Source organism: Nyctereutes procyonoides, unplaced genomic scaffold, assembly GCF_905146905.1.
Source record: "Nyctereutes procyonoides isolate TBG_1078 unplaced genomic scaffold, NYPRO_anot_genome, whole genome shotgun sequence".
In the NCBI taxonomy this organism is placed as follows: Eukaryota; Metazoa; Chordata; class Mammalia; order Carnivora; family Canidae; genus Nyctereutes; species Nyctereutes procyonoides.
The window spans coordinates 14,853,236-14,867,893 of NW_026575030.1; positions in this window are offsets into that span (position 1 = coordinate 14,853,236).

The window sequence follows — 14,658 nt, forward strand, 5'->3', positions numbered from 1 at the left end:
TAAGCATCTGCATTCATCCTGAGATCAGGCCCCATGTCAGGCTTCCTGCTCAGCAGGGAGTCTGTTTCTTCCTGTCCCTCTGCCCCTCCCCACTTCTTATGCACAACCTCTCTCTCTTTCTCAAATAAATAAAATATTTTTTAAAAATACAATGAGATGACTTCACACCTGTCAGAATGGCTAAAATCAAAAACAGAACTAACAAGTGTTGATGAGATTGTGGAGAAAAAGGAAGCCACCTGCACTGTTGGTGGAAATGCAAACTGGCATAGGCACAATGGAAAACAGTATGGGAGTTCCTCAGAATGTTAAAAATAGAATGCCCTAAGATCCAATAACCATGCTACAGGGGCATTTACTCAAAAAATACAAAAATACTAATTGAAAGGGTTAATGTATCCCTATGTCTATAGCAGCAATATCTAGAACAGCCAAATTATGGAAGCAGCCCAAGTGTCCATTGATAGATAAATGGAAAAACAAGATGTCACACACACACACACACACACACACACACACACACACACACATAATGGAATGCTATTCAGCCATAAAAAAGAATGAAATCTTGCCATTTGAAACAATGTGGCTAGAATTAAAGGGTATTATGCAAACTGAAATAAGTCAGTCAGAGAAAGACAAATATCATATGATTTCACACATATGTGGAAATTAAGAAACAAATGAGCAAAGGGGAAAAAGAAAGGCAAACCAAAAAAAAAAAAAATTCTTAACTATTGAGAATAAATTGATGGTTACCAGAGGGGTACGAGGAAGAGGGATGAAATAAGTGATAAGGACTAAGGCGGGCACTTGTGATGAGCACCAAGTGTTGTGTGTACGTGCTGAATCACTACATTGTACAGCCAAAACTAATGTAATACTGTATGCTAACTATATTGGAATTTTTTTAAATGCCCAGCTTTTAAATCTTTTTTTTGTGGGATGCCTAGATAGCTCAGTGGTTGAGCATCTGCCTTCAGCTCAGGGCATGATCCCAGGGTCCTGGGATCCTGGGATCAAGTCCCTCATCGGGTTCCCTGCAGGGAGCCTGCTTCTCCCTCTGCCTGTATCTCTGCCTCTCTCTTTTGTGTCTCTCATAAATAAATAAATAAAATCTTTAAAAATTAATTAACTTTTTAATATCAACAGCCAGGGCCAGAGGTACATAAACCCAGCCTAACTATAATATTCCTGCACTACAAGAGCCACCCCTTCCCTGAAACCATACCAGGCTTATTGGTATAGAAGACTTGGCACCCATCTTGGAGGCTTTGGGGGTAGACAGCTGTGCAGAAGCCACGGGTACTGTGTGCTGAATTTGTACTCAGCAAATTACCATTGCTCACAGTCATACATGTGGACACTGGGACTTGAGGGCCACTTTAATGACAGATTAATACAGTGAAATTGAAATGCTAGTGCTTCTGGGAGTTTGCCCTATTCTATGTGGCACTCCCTGCGTAGCTGATTTAATGCCGTGGCTGAGAGGCCTTCAGCATGATATATTAATTTATTGGCATTTAGATTTATGGGCTTCAAGACATGCTAACGGAATATAATTAAAGTTAGCCAACCTGACCCTTGCTGTCCTCAAGCCTATAAGACAGTTGAGAGAATTTATATTTCTCTGCAATTATGGGAGTGCTTCAGAATCAACTGCATTTCAGGGCAACTGTTTTTGCTTCATTGAATCGGGGGTGGTGGGGGGAAGAGCACATATTGGCCACATTTTAAAGCCTTTATTCAAGTTCAGAGACACTTTCCTGGCATACTCTATAGATCTGATAAAAGGAGTGGTCTTTTATTTTATTTTTTTTTTTAAGGAGTGGTCTTTTAAAAGATTGTCGGAGATCAGTAACGAAAAAAAGATTAATTAAAAGGCACTCAGGAGGTTCCAGTGGAACTGGTGATAGAAATGGCATCAGACTGGGTCACCTGGGTGGTGCAGTGGTTGAGCATCTGCCTTCAGCTCAAGTTGTGACCCCATGGTCCTGGGATTGAGTCCCACATCGGGTTCCCCTCAGGAAGCCTGATTCTCCCTCTGCCTAAGTCTCTGCCTCTCTCTGTGTCTCTCATGAATAAATAAATAAAATCTTTTAAAAGAAAAAAAAGAAAGAAAGAAAGAAAGAAAGAAAGAAAGAAAGAAAGAAAGAAAGAAAGAAAGAGGAAGGAAGGGAGGGAGGGAGGGAGGAAGGAGGGAAGAAAAAGAAAAGAGCATCAAGCAGAAGACATGTAGTACCCACTGCACCATGTCTAACATGCCCACCCCAGAGAACACATCAGGTAGGCAGCAAAATCTTGAGAATCCCCACTAACATCTTCAAGATTTTACTTATTCATGAGAGACAGAGAGAAAGAGAGAGAGAGAGAGGCAGAGGGAGAAACAGGCCCCATGCAAGGAGCCCGACGCGGGGCTCCATCCTGGGTCTCCAGGATCAGGCCCCGGGCCAAAGGCAGCACTAAACCACTGAGCCACCCGGGCTGCCCCCCACTAACATCTTCAAACCCTGAACAAAGAAAACTGGGGCTGCAGGGGGTGGGGGTCTTACCTTTCTGTACTGAGGCAAAGTGGAAGTAGTTGCCAACTACTGAGAGATAAATGGATGTGAGTGAATGTGAGGATGGGCCCTCACTGTGGAACACCAGACACCCTGCTAGCAGGAAGGCTCTGAGGTCACGGTCAAGGTAATGGTAATCACTCTGGTGTTGATACCTCAGTGATCAGAGGCAAACACTGGCCCAGATGTTCTCAGAGAGACAGCACTCCAGTTCATTCTCTCCATCGTGCCTCCGGAACACAAACCCAGTGAAACACCGAATGCACAGAAGCTCGGGGAAAGTGATTGGGCTTTTCAGAGGAAAGTCAGCAAGTGTGCTGAACAAGCAGGCAGAAGCATGGACACCATTGCTGAAGCAGGAGCCCCATGGCATGATTCAACCACACAAGCAACAGCAGAAGGCACATTCCTTGCATGCACACAAATAATAATAATGAGAAAAGGAGCAAAGCATGAAAGAACAAGGAACCCAACCTAGAAAGAAACATGACTCAAGGTGTGACAACAAGTGCCTCACATTGCTTTAAGCTAAAGAGCAACTTTAAAAGGCCTGACATGTATAGTGAAAGAACTCAGAGACGGGAGAGGATAAAACAGAATGAAATGAAAAAAGAGAATTCGAGGTACCTGGTGGCTCTGTGGTTGAGCGTCTGCTTTTGGCTCAGGGCCTGATTCCAGGATCCTGGGATCAAGTCCCACATCAGGCTTCTTCAGGGAGTCTGCGTCTCCCTCTGCCTGTGTTTCTGTCTCTCTCTCTCCGTGTGTCTCTCATGAATAAATAAATAAAATTGAAAGAAAAAAGAAAGAAGAAGAAAGAAAGAAAGAAAGAAAGAAAGAAAGAAAGAAAGAAAGAAAGAAAGAAGGAGGAGGAGGAAGAAGAGTGCAGAAATAAGGAAGCAAATTAATAACAAAACATCATTACAGAACTAATAATACATTCGAAACTGCAAGAAAAGTTCTAAAAACTACTAAAAATAATTGTTCATCTTCAAGAAAAGCTTGAGAAGATATTTATTTAACAACATATATAGCACTTATGTGGGGCCACACTGTTCTAAGCAGTTTACTAATATTAACCATTAATCTTCATTGTAATCTTGCAAAGTAGGGATAATTATTACCTCAATTTTACAGATAAGGAAAACAGGCACAGGGAGGTTTAGTATCTTGTCCAAGGTCACACAGCTAAGATGCAGTCTGGCTCCGGAATCCTTATAATTAACCACTTCACTGTGACTAATAATAACAATAAAAATCCTTAAAAATAATAATCATTATCACCTGCATATGTCTTGTTCTGGGCTGAGCACTGTTTTAAGAGCTTTTTATTAAGTCTTTTAATCCTGGGAATTCCCATGTGAGATAGGAATGCTTTATAGTGATAAAACTAAGGCTCACTAATCTTAGGCGACTGGATAATGAACACAGAAGAAAAAGAGAAAAATGACAAAAGAAATAATCATGAGGGAAAACAGTTAAAAACAATCAAAGCATGTCCCAAAACATGTTTCAGATAATAACTCAAAAAAGTCTCTGAAATTAGGAAAATAATCTATAAACTTAAAACGCACATTTTGATCTAGCAATGATGAAGTACATAATTTTGAAAGACCTAATTTTCTAGTTAACTATTATAATTTAAGGATAAAGAAATAATTATCCAGGCATCCTGACAGGCATTAAATAACCTAGAAAGAGAAAAAATACCAATCTGGCTTCAAATTTCTCCATAGCAACATCAGAAGACAACAGAGCAACAGGTGCAAGTCCTAAGAAAGACTGCAATACCCAGCCAAGATATCATTTAAGTATAAAAGTCAAGCTATTTTATAAGATCATTTAAGCAATAAGTCAACACATGCAAACATGACAAAAACTTAGAAATTACCAAATTCCTAGTCTTTCCTTAAAAAAAAAAAAACTTTACAAGAAAAAAATCTAGACAGTTAAGAGATTAATTAAAATAAAGCAGTCATGGAAAAATCATTTAAAAACTGGGGTAAGCAATGAATCTGTTTACATCTATAACTAAAACTAAACAAGGACAGGAATTCTGATTATAACATAGAATAAGGATGTTGTATGTTCAGATAAAATAAAAAACAAATTACAATGGGACAATGTTGAGAGCATATAGAGGGATGCCTGGGTGGCTCAGTGGTTGAGTGTCTGCCTTTGGTTCAGGTCATGATCCCAGGGTCCTGGGATTGATCCCACATCAGGCTCCCCACAGAGAGCCTGCTTCTCTGTTTTCCTGTGTCTCTGCCTCTCTCTCTCGGTCTCTCATGAATAAATAAATAAAATCTTTAAAAGAGAGAAAGCATGCAGAAAAAAAAGGAAATAACACTGATATTCTTATCTTTCCTAGCAGAGAGTCAATCAGTAGTGTATATAATGAAGAAATACAACCAAAAACTATTTCAGACTCTTAATGGTTTTCATAATCTCTCTTAAACTCGAAGGGATTTGGGGGGACCTAGCTGGCTCAGTTGGAAGAGCATGCAACCCCGGGTCCTGAGTTCAAGCCCCATATCAGATGACAAGATTACATAAGTAAGAAAAAATTAAAAAAAAAAAACAACAAGGAAGGGATTTTGCTCATTCTTTGATGGACTTCATTTATTACTGGTTAACAGTAAAATAATAAAACTAGCTGATTTGTTGAGCACTCATTCTGCACCTGGCATATCCTGCAATGAGTAGCACTAGCTGCAAAGAATTTTTTTTTTTGGTCTACAAATTTGAATATGCAAAAAAGTATGTATTTTATAATCTTTTCTATAATTAAATACAACTTATCTCTCAAGCCCTCATTCTGCTGATTGCAGAAAAATTAATCATATGCATTTCATGTGCAGGAGACTTTCCCCCCAAGTCCACTCAGAATTTTCTTCTGTTTTTCACAAGGGTGGCCACCTGGAACTTGGAAATGATGTCTGGAATGGATCTCCTGCAGTCATATTTGACCATTTGGTTACTAGAGGAAAAAAAAACATATGCTAAGGAGAGCAGAGCAGAAAGGTGAAAGGAGGCTGTGTCCAATGATCATGAAGCCACCACACACCTTTGGGCGGTCTAGCTCTGGAACTTCATGTCTGTGAGAGAGAGCTAATTCTCTGTGTTCTAAAGCCTGTAGTCGGGCAAGTATTACTAGCAGCTGAGGCATGGTTGAGGACAGTGAGAGAGCAAGGAGGGCCCATGTTCCATCAGTTGCATCTCCTGAGCGGTACTGGGCCAGTTCTCCTCTAAGCCTTGGTGATCCTGCAAGGAGGCCGGAGAAGCCAGGAAAGGCCAGTTATGTGATACAGAGGACCATGAGGCTTTTACAGCAGGAAGTTGAGGAGGAGAGAGACCAAGGTGATAACCTAGAAGGAATCTCTGGTAGTCAGTCATTGAACATGGGGTGAGAGACATGGGTAATCAGGGATATACCATCTGACTTCACAGTCTTACAAAAAGGCACAGAGCCAGGCAGGCACAGGGACTCTGGAATGACTGAGAGGGTGGGGTGCTTCTGTGTACACCTGCCCAATCTGCGGCCATGCCACACCCCACAGGCTCTCGACCACCCATCCTGCATCTGTACACCACCTGCACTCCAGCAGCATCAGTCTAGGAGTCTAGGTTCCCACCTGACCATGCAGTGCTTTCATGCCGGAACCCAGGAACTCCTTATGCCAATGACAGAGCACACTCTGGGACAGAAGACTTAACTATTAATATCCTAGAAACCATGCAGAGGAGTTGGTCAAATGAGGACAAAAGTTGATTAAGTGGAAGAAAGGAGCCAATGGGTGTTCTTGAGCAGGGGAGACAAAGGTGAAAACAGTACTCTAGGGTCTGGACTCCAAGAGGTGATTTTTAAAAAACCTGTAAGATCCTTGAGCCTATCCCTGGAAATCCAACAAGCATCTAATAGCAAAATGCTTCATGGGATTCTGTGCTAAGATCTATGCCTGAGGAGCCCTGAGTGGTCAGGGCAGAATGAAGAGCTCTAGGTCTAGGACTGCCTGGGGTTCAAATCACCAACTTCTCTGCTTAGTGCTGTGGGATCTCCCTACACTTACTGTTGAGCATGATGTAAAGAGATCCTTGGTTGTCCCGGGACTAAAGTGGGTGCTGTCTGTAAAGGCCTGGGTAATGCTGGCACTCTCAGAAGTCCAATGGACTCAGTTTCCCTGACCTGGGAAAAGACAGGAGTGGTGGTTGGTGGCAGTGCTCAGGGAAGCCCTCCTGGAGGCAGGAGGGTGTGAGGAGCCCAGGCGCTAGTGGGGACTCTGCAGGGTCTTGGGGGCATGCAGAGCATTGAACTGAAGGAACAGAGGGGTAGGATGAGAGGGGCTGTTCCAGGGGGTTTACACTGGGATAAATCCGGCTACGTGCCTCTCTGTTGGCCCTTGGCCCTGCTGCGGGTGCTCCTGTCCTGGGCCCCCCAGAGGCAACAGACGTGAGGGCAGCTTCCCTCACTCCAGCCTTTGCTGCTGCTTCCTCCATGATCCCTGCTTGGACCTTGAGGACAAACTAGGCCTCGGGTCCTGCAGGAGCAGGGACAGAATGAGGGTAGAGAAGCAATGCCATGGGGCTGTGCTGGTGCCCTGGGAATAGGATGCAGCTCACAGGAGAGGGCTGGGGAAGCCAGAGGGTGAGCTCCCCATGGATGGATTCCACAGCACCCCCTCCAGGCGCGCAAAGACCCCACTCCGGGGCCACGTGGTCTAGCTCAGGGCAACCAGAGCGAGGTTCGCAGAGACGGGTACAGGCGCTGTGAGCTTCCAGGTCCCAAAGCAGGTCACCCCGTAGTTTGTCTGGACAAAGCCGCCAGGCGCAGGCAGGAAACGCGGACAGAAGGCCACTCGCCGCCGCTCTCCAGCCCCCTCACTCGGTGGAGCCTCCCCGCCCCCGTCCCCGCCCCCGTCCCCGCCCGGTGTTGGGATTCCGGGGCGGGCGGGCCCGAGGGGACGTCGGCGCAATCCTTCCCGCCCTGGGCAGTGCTTCCAGGACCGCGGACCCACCCAGGCCCCGGCTGCGGGGTTCAGCCGCTCGGACTGCACCGCTGCGCGGCCTCGGGCACGTTGCTCGACCGCTCCGGGCCTCCGGCGTCCCTAGCGCTGCTGACCCGGGAGAAGCGCGCGGCTCCGAGCTCCGCATCGCAGCGGGTGGAAGGTCACGGGCCCGGAACGCCCGCGGCGCAGGGCCCCCAGCAACCCCCGCCAGGCCCGGCCCGGCCCGCCCCCTCCCCCACGCCGGGGCTCCCTCCGCGGACCCCCGCCCCCCCCCCACGCTGGGGCTCCCCCCCCCCACGCCGGGGCTCCCCCCCCCACGCCGGGGCTCCCTCCGCGGGCCCCCGCCCCCCCCCACCCCGGGGCTCCCTCCCCCACGCCGGGGCTCCCTCCGCGGCCCCCCGCCCCCCCACACGCCGGGGCTCCCTCCGCGGGCCCCCGCCCCCCCCACCCCGGGGCTCCCTCCCCCACGCCGGGGCTCCCTCCGCGGCCCCCCGCCCCCCCCACACGCCGGGGCTCCCTGCGGCCCCCCGTCCCCCCCACCCCGGGGCTCCCTCCCCCACGCCGGGGCTCTCTCCGCGGCCCCCCGCCCCTCCCCCACGCCGGGCCTCCCTCCCCGGCCCCCCTCCCCACGCCGGGGCCCGCCTCCCGCACCGCCCGCTACACCGTGGCGTGGCGGGCAGGGCCGGGCGTCGGAGGCCTCCCCCGTTCCGGTTCCCCCCCCAGGGGTCCGCCCCCGCCGCAGGCGCCACCGCGGGTGCCGGGGATCCCAGAGGACGTGCTGGCGGCTGCTCGGAAGCCCCAACTCTGTGCGCGCCCCCCCCCCCCCGCGGCCACCGGCACTGCTCACGAGCCCCCATCTCCCCCTTGGTCCGCTCTCGCTCGGCCACGCGCGTTCTCCTGGCCTCAGCACCCGCGCCTGTGCAGCCAGCTGTGAAGGACCGAGGTGGCCGCGAACCCGTGCGGCCCCGGCCGGGCCTGCCGACGTGCGCGTGCTGCGCGCGCCCTCTGGTGGCCGCTCCCCGCAGCTGCCCTGTCCTCGTGGCGCGGCGCGCACTGATCAATCAGGGAGTTGATAGCGAGGGGCTGGGGTTCAGAAACCTCAGAAAGCGTAAGTAATAGGTGAGTGAACACTTAAATGAGCGGACGTCAAAATGAAAGCAGAACCAAGCAAGTGAATGAGCAGAAGAACCAAGTCAATCAATGGCCTCGTTTGTGAGTCCTTTCTAACATGTCATTGAGACTGAAAGCTCAGACTGCTCATCCTGCCTACGAGGCCCTGTACATGCGTTAAAACCCGCCCACCCTCGCCACACCTGCATCAAGCGCCCCAGGTGCTCCCCCTTCTCAGTACTTCTGCACTTAACCTTTCCCCTACCTGGCACCTCCTGCACAATCTCTCCTCATCTTTGGGTTTGGCCCACACACAAGGGACTTGGTCCCTCGAGTCCAGCCGCTCTGTTCCCTTCCTGGCATTCCCTAAGCTGTGGAGCTTCCCCCTCACCTGGTCACCTCCAGGGTCTGTGTCTTCCTCCAGGCCCTACTGGCTGACCCCCACATGTATCTAATGGTCCTATTCCCAGGGTCTGTAGAGTGCCAGCATATAGCAGGTGCTTAGGAGAGAATTTTTTACAGCAGGCAGTTTTCTGGTGACCTGGCTCCACACAGAAGCCAACTCTTCCTAGAAATGAACTTCCTTTCTGGCCCCATCTACCTGCCCTGGAGCTGACTGACTACCTGAGCCCTCTGGCCCAGAGGCAAGGAGGGAGAAGTGGAAGAAGCCAGTGCGTAGGATCCAAACTGGGAGAGTCCACGGTGGGGCCCACAGGCTGGCAACTTGCTGTCCTCCATCCTGGGGGATGGGGAGGGGAGCTGGAATGAGTTATTCAGTGCAGCCCATTCCTCCTGCTGGCCTGGTCCCCTCCAGGCGGGGCCTCACCTGGGACAGAGTGGCTCAAGGAGCTGTGTTAATTAGCTTTGATGATAATCAGAGAGCAGCAGCACAGGATGGCTTCGTTCAGCCTCCAGTGATATAACAGCAAGACCTCCTTCCTCCCCGAATCCTCTCAAGCCACTTCCCCGCTCCCTAGAATCAAGAGAGCCTGGCAGATTTCAAGGCAGCCCAATTAAAGGGATTCCAAAGGCTAAAAATTGTTTATGATTCCAGAAGGGCTTCTTCCCAGTGACCCCCACTGTGTCTCCAATGATCAAAGCGAGGCAGGGACGCTCCCAAGCTCATTTTCATTTCCCTGTCGTGCAGTCAGATCTACTTCATGTCTACTGTCCAACTAGCACCACTGCCTGTCACCTCGGCATTCCAGTGAGTTTGCCCTTTCTGAATTTGCACATAAGAAGGGAAGGACATGATGTGCCTCCTCCTTTCATCTGAGGGGGAGTGGTGGTGACTTGGGTGGGGCAGCGCCTCTGAGCAACGTCAGGCACTCAGGGTGTCACCTTCCAGTCCCAGGGAGGCCCACGTATGGTTTCCCACCATCCAGGAGGACTACAAAGGAGCCAGTGGCAGCATCGGGCCAGCAGCATTGCTTCTGCACAGCTGGGGCTGCCCCCCCCCCATTCAGTGCCTTACAGACCATCTCCTGTGTCTCAGACCCCCCAGAGAATCCAAGTCCCAAACAAGTAAACTTCTCTTTTTTTAAGGATGAGGTATGTGTAACTAGACAGGGACTCAAACCCAGGACCACCTGACCTCAGAGCCTTTCTAGTTTGTCCATCTCCATTTCCTCCTGCCCCCATGTTGCCCATTACAACAGCCCCTCCAAAGTCACTGGGCTTTCCTTGAACTTGTCCAGTGACTGGGAACACAAGGCAGAAACAGGGGGAGGGTGGTGAAGAGGCAGCTCCCGCCAAATGACAGTTCAATGGATAAGACTCCTTTTGAGCAAATGTTTATGTGGAGCTAAGAACTATCTGCTTCTACCAGCAACTCAGAGAGCCCGTTGCACCCCTGAGACTGTGCTGCATGTCTGCCCCTGTCCCATGCAGAGACCTGTAAGTCTTGGATTGCTGCAGCTCCATCCCCCCCCCCACACAGTCCTCTCCACACTTAGCATCCCTTGGTCCCTACATGTGTGGTTTCCTCCTCCACTGCACCCACTTTCTCCCAAAATATTGATTTTTTTTTTTTTAAAGGAGGCAGTCAGCTTGGCTGGCCTCATGCTGAGAAAGCCAGCTCCCCTGTGATGGAAGGTCATGCAATCTCTTTCCTTTTCAGCTAGACTCCTTGTGTGGTCTGCAGATCAGCAGGAGATGGGGGCCCTTTATCCACAGAATTTGCCCCCTCTCCTCCAGCTCTCTCCTCTCTGAGACTCTCTCCTCGCTTTCCCACAGCTTTGGTTGGTCCCCTCATTCTGCAAACCAGGGACACTCTGGGCTTTATGCCCCCAATTTCACATCCTCTTGTGAGGGGAAAGCTGGAGCCTCACCCATGCCTCCCTTCCCCTGAAGCCCACCTCAGTGTCCACCTGCTTCTGGTCACTGTCCTGTGCCTTTGTGTACTTGGTTCAACACTGTGTCCAGAGTCTACAGTTCCAACTCATGGCAAGGTTAGTTTAACAGGAGCTAAGGCAAGTGGAACTCTAAGAGGTCACCACGACTTCTTCCCAGCCCCAGCCCATGAACTCCAGTCACCACTTCCTGCAACAGGGACTCTGGCATGGGCTGAGGACCCCAAGGTTCTACCTCCCTGCTTCTTGGCAGCTCTGGGTTCTTAACCAGCCTTTCCCTCCATGCTAGGAAGACCTGTCTTCAGAACCTTCTTAGAGCCCTGGATGGAGGTGTAGGGGGCAGGGATGCTTCCTCTCTTTTAGGCTGATAAAACTCATTTTTTATTGTGGCAGACACAAAAATGCACCACTCAAACTCCCTATTAGAAAGGACTCAGCAACAGGAAAGGGATTTGCTAGCAGCCCTGAACTAATTCCTTCAGGTTTGCCCAGCTTTCACGGCAAAGTTACTCTCCTTTCAGCTGTCTCCAGCCAGCAACTGTGTGTGTGGCAGATGTGTGAGGGCACAGCCATTTCCCCAACACAGGGCTCTGGGGACCAGCAAGGCCCCCGGACAGACCCAAATGCTCTGGAACCCCTTCCTGCTCCCATGGGCTGGTGGAAATGCATTTAGATCTCACATGGTCTGGAGGCTCCCCTGGCCCAGTTCTGCATCACTCTATCTTCTGTGGAGGCTACACCCCCATAATTTTTTTGTTTCCCCGACTCCATCCACCTGACACAACTATCCTGAGAATCCTCTGTCCAGTTGTCCCTCTGTGCCCCTTCATGGCCTGCCCAAAGGCCACCAGCCTTCCCTCCATACCTAGGTTTCTGCAGATGGATCACACTGCCCTCTCTGTTTTGCTAACTGCCACAATGCATAACACACAGGTGTTTAAAGGGCTTCCTTGGGTTGCCTGGGTGGCTCAGTGGTTGAGTGTATGCCTTTGGCTCAGAGCGTGATCCCAGGATCCAGGATGGAGTCCCATATGGGGCTCCCAGCAGGGAGCCTACCCCTCCCTCTGCCTATGTCTCTGCCTCTCTTTCTGTGTGTCTCTCATGAATCAATAAATAAATCTGTAAAAAGAGGGGGGCTTCCTTGTCACTATCCCCACTTATGTTAAATCGGGTATTCATGTTGGCTCTATCTCCTAGCTCAGGAACACAGCAGACATGACCTTATCTGAGGAATACTTGCTGAAGGAATGAATGGATGAGCAAATGCTGACAGGGGAACCCCCACAGAGAAAGGAGAGAGCTGCCCAGTGGGGGAGGCCCAGGAGGACAGGACAGGATGGTGTGCACCCAGCTCCCCCACAGAGGGCTCTGGAAGGGAGGTGATTTTAATCACAATAAGAAGGGGGCAGCAGGTGCTGTAGAAGTGACAGGCTTTAATTTGTAATTGTTTCCATCTTCATTTCCTGCTTCTCCTCCACTGACAGGCTCCCCACACTTAAGTCAGCTTTGTCCTTTCTGCCCAAGGAGAAATGTGGAAATCCAATAGGGGAAAGACAGATGTGGGTGACAGGAGACAGGGGGCGGGGGGCAGACACCTGCCTTTCTTGGTGACGGCAGCTGCCACCACCCGAGTGCAGAATCTCGCAGGACAGGGACTTCCCCTGCACCACACTGTTCTGTGTCCCTCATGAAGGCAAGGAAACCAAGGTGCGAGCAAGCAAGGGGCATGACTTGCCCAAGGCCAAACAGCTGATGTGTGCTGGAGGTGAGATTCACGCATGGCCGTATGACCCCAGTGCTCCAGCTCCATGAAGACAGCGAAGATGTGATTAGACGTTTGCTAAGGCTCTGATCCCCAGGCCTCTTTACCTGCTGGGAGCTGCTGCAAATGCCAGCATCCACACTGAGCTTTGATGGGCACTAACTCAGTTAGCTTTACTTGTGTGCACAGCCCATCCATGCCAGGCAGCAGATTTGAAAAAGCATGTGGCTGCTTCTGCCCCTATACTCCATGCCAGAGTAAAGGACAGTGGGTGGGTGGCCCAGCACGTGCACCGGGCAGGCTTGTTCTGCAAAAACAGGGAGAAGGGACTCTCTAGAGAGGCAAAGAGGCAAGGCCAGGCTTCCTGCAGGGATGGTCTATAAAAGCTGATTCTGGAATCAGCACTGTCTGGCTATGTACCATGTGTACAGAGCCAGAGGGTGCACAGAGGTAGAGAGGAGGCATTTGGAACTGGCAGTGAGCAAGATCTGGGGGACAGGCTTACCTGGAAGGAAGGTACCAGCCAACACAGAAGGTTCAAAGGAGGAGTTCAAGGTAGGCAGTGTGTCACATGGGGTAAACATGGCTTGCAGGGGGTCTTCTCACATCTGGTGGGACCCAGGGCATTCAGGTCCCTGAGATGAATGAGGTACTAGTGGGAAGTCCTTGCAGGTGTCCTTCCACTGCTCGTTCCCTTTCTTCCAGGCCCTGGGAGTCCAGCATGAGCTGCAAAAATGCTGAGTTTAAGAACATAAAAGTCTGCCTGAGTAGTGGCCTCTCACTGCCTATAGCCAACCACATTGAGAAGCCAAGAAAGGACCCACACTGGAAACAGTGTGTCAAAGTTATCTATCTCGGGCACTGCACTTTCCCTACCACCTAGCACAGTCCCAGGCACACAGCAGGACTCAATTAACATTGCATGGTTGGATGTATGGATGGACGGAGGGATGAAAATGTGTCACACCTATTCTACTGTGAGGGAAACACTGACCTGCACAGTGCATCACAAACACACATGTTCACCAGCAGACACACACTTGAGATAGTCGCTCCAGATTCATACCCATGCACACATAAAGGAAAGCTGCACACACGCGGGCCATAGTGATTCTAGGGAGGTGACTTAGCTGTAGCTGCCAATTCATAGACAATGTACAGAGGTAAGAGGTCAGCTAGTGCAAGTTATCCAGTAGTGTCCCTTGATTGATTCAGTGGGTCTTGACCAGTGTTCTTTGAGAAAGGGAAAAGAAGAAAATAGAGAATAAAAACTGTCTAGAGGTGTGAGAGTAAATGCCAGCTGGCAACACTCGTCGTTGTCCACAGGTGTCCTGGCTTGCCATGTAAGGTTAGTTTCTTAGGGTGCAGTTGGAGTGAAAAACTCTCAAAGCCACTGACTAGCAGTCCCCCTTGTTCTCACCCTTAGGTGCCATTCAGAACAGAAAGCCAAAGTGTTATCTCAGTGGTGCAGGTAGTTGAGCCAGGTTTCAGGAAGAAGCCTCTGACCATGGGTCTCTTGACCCCAAGGAGGCTATTGGGTGTGGAGAAGGCCACTTGTCCACCATGCATACATACTCCATACCTCTTCAGCTCCTGGGAGTGATAGCCCCATCTTCCAGATGCTCACAGTCTACTATAAAATCAAAAGGGGGGAGTGGTGTGGGGACTGTAGTACAGTGTGACAAGAGCTACCATAAACATATATGTCAAGCTTACTGGGGGCTTTGGGGTAGTCTGGAGTCCAAGGACACTTTCAGTATAGATGAGACATGAACATAAGACCTGTAATATTGGAAATTGACTGTATGGAAAGAGAAGGCAGTGAGGGGAGAGGGAGGAGGACAGACAGTGGGGAGGGTACTCCAGGCAGA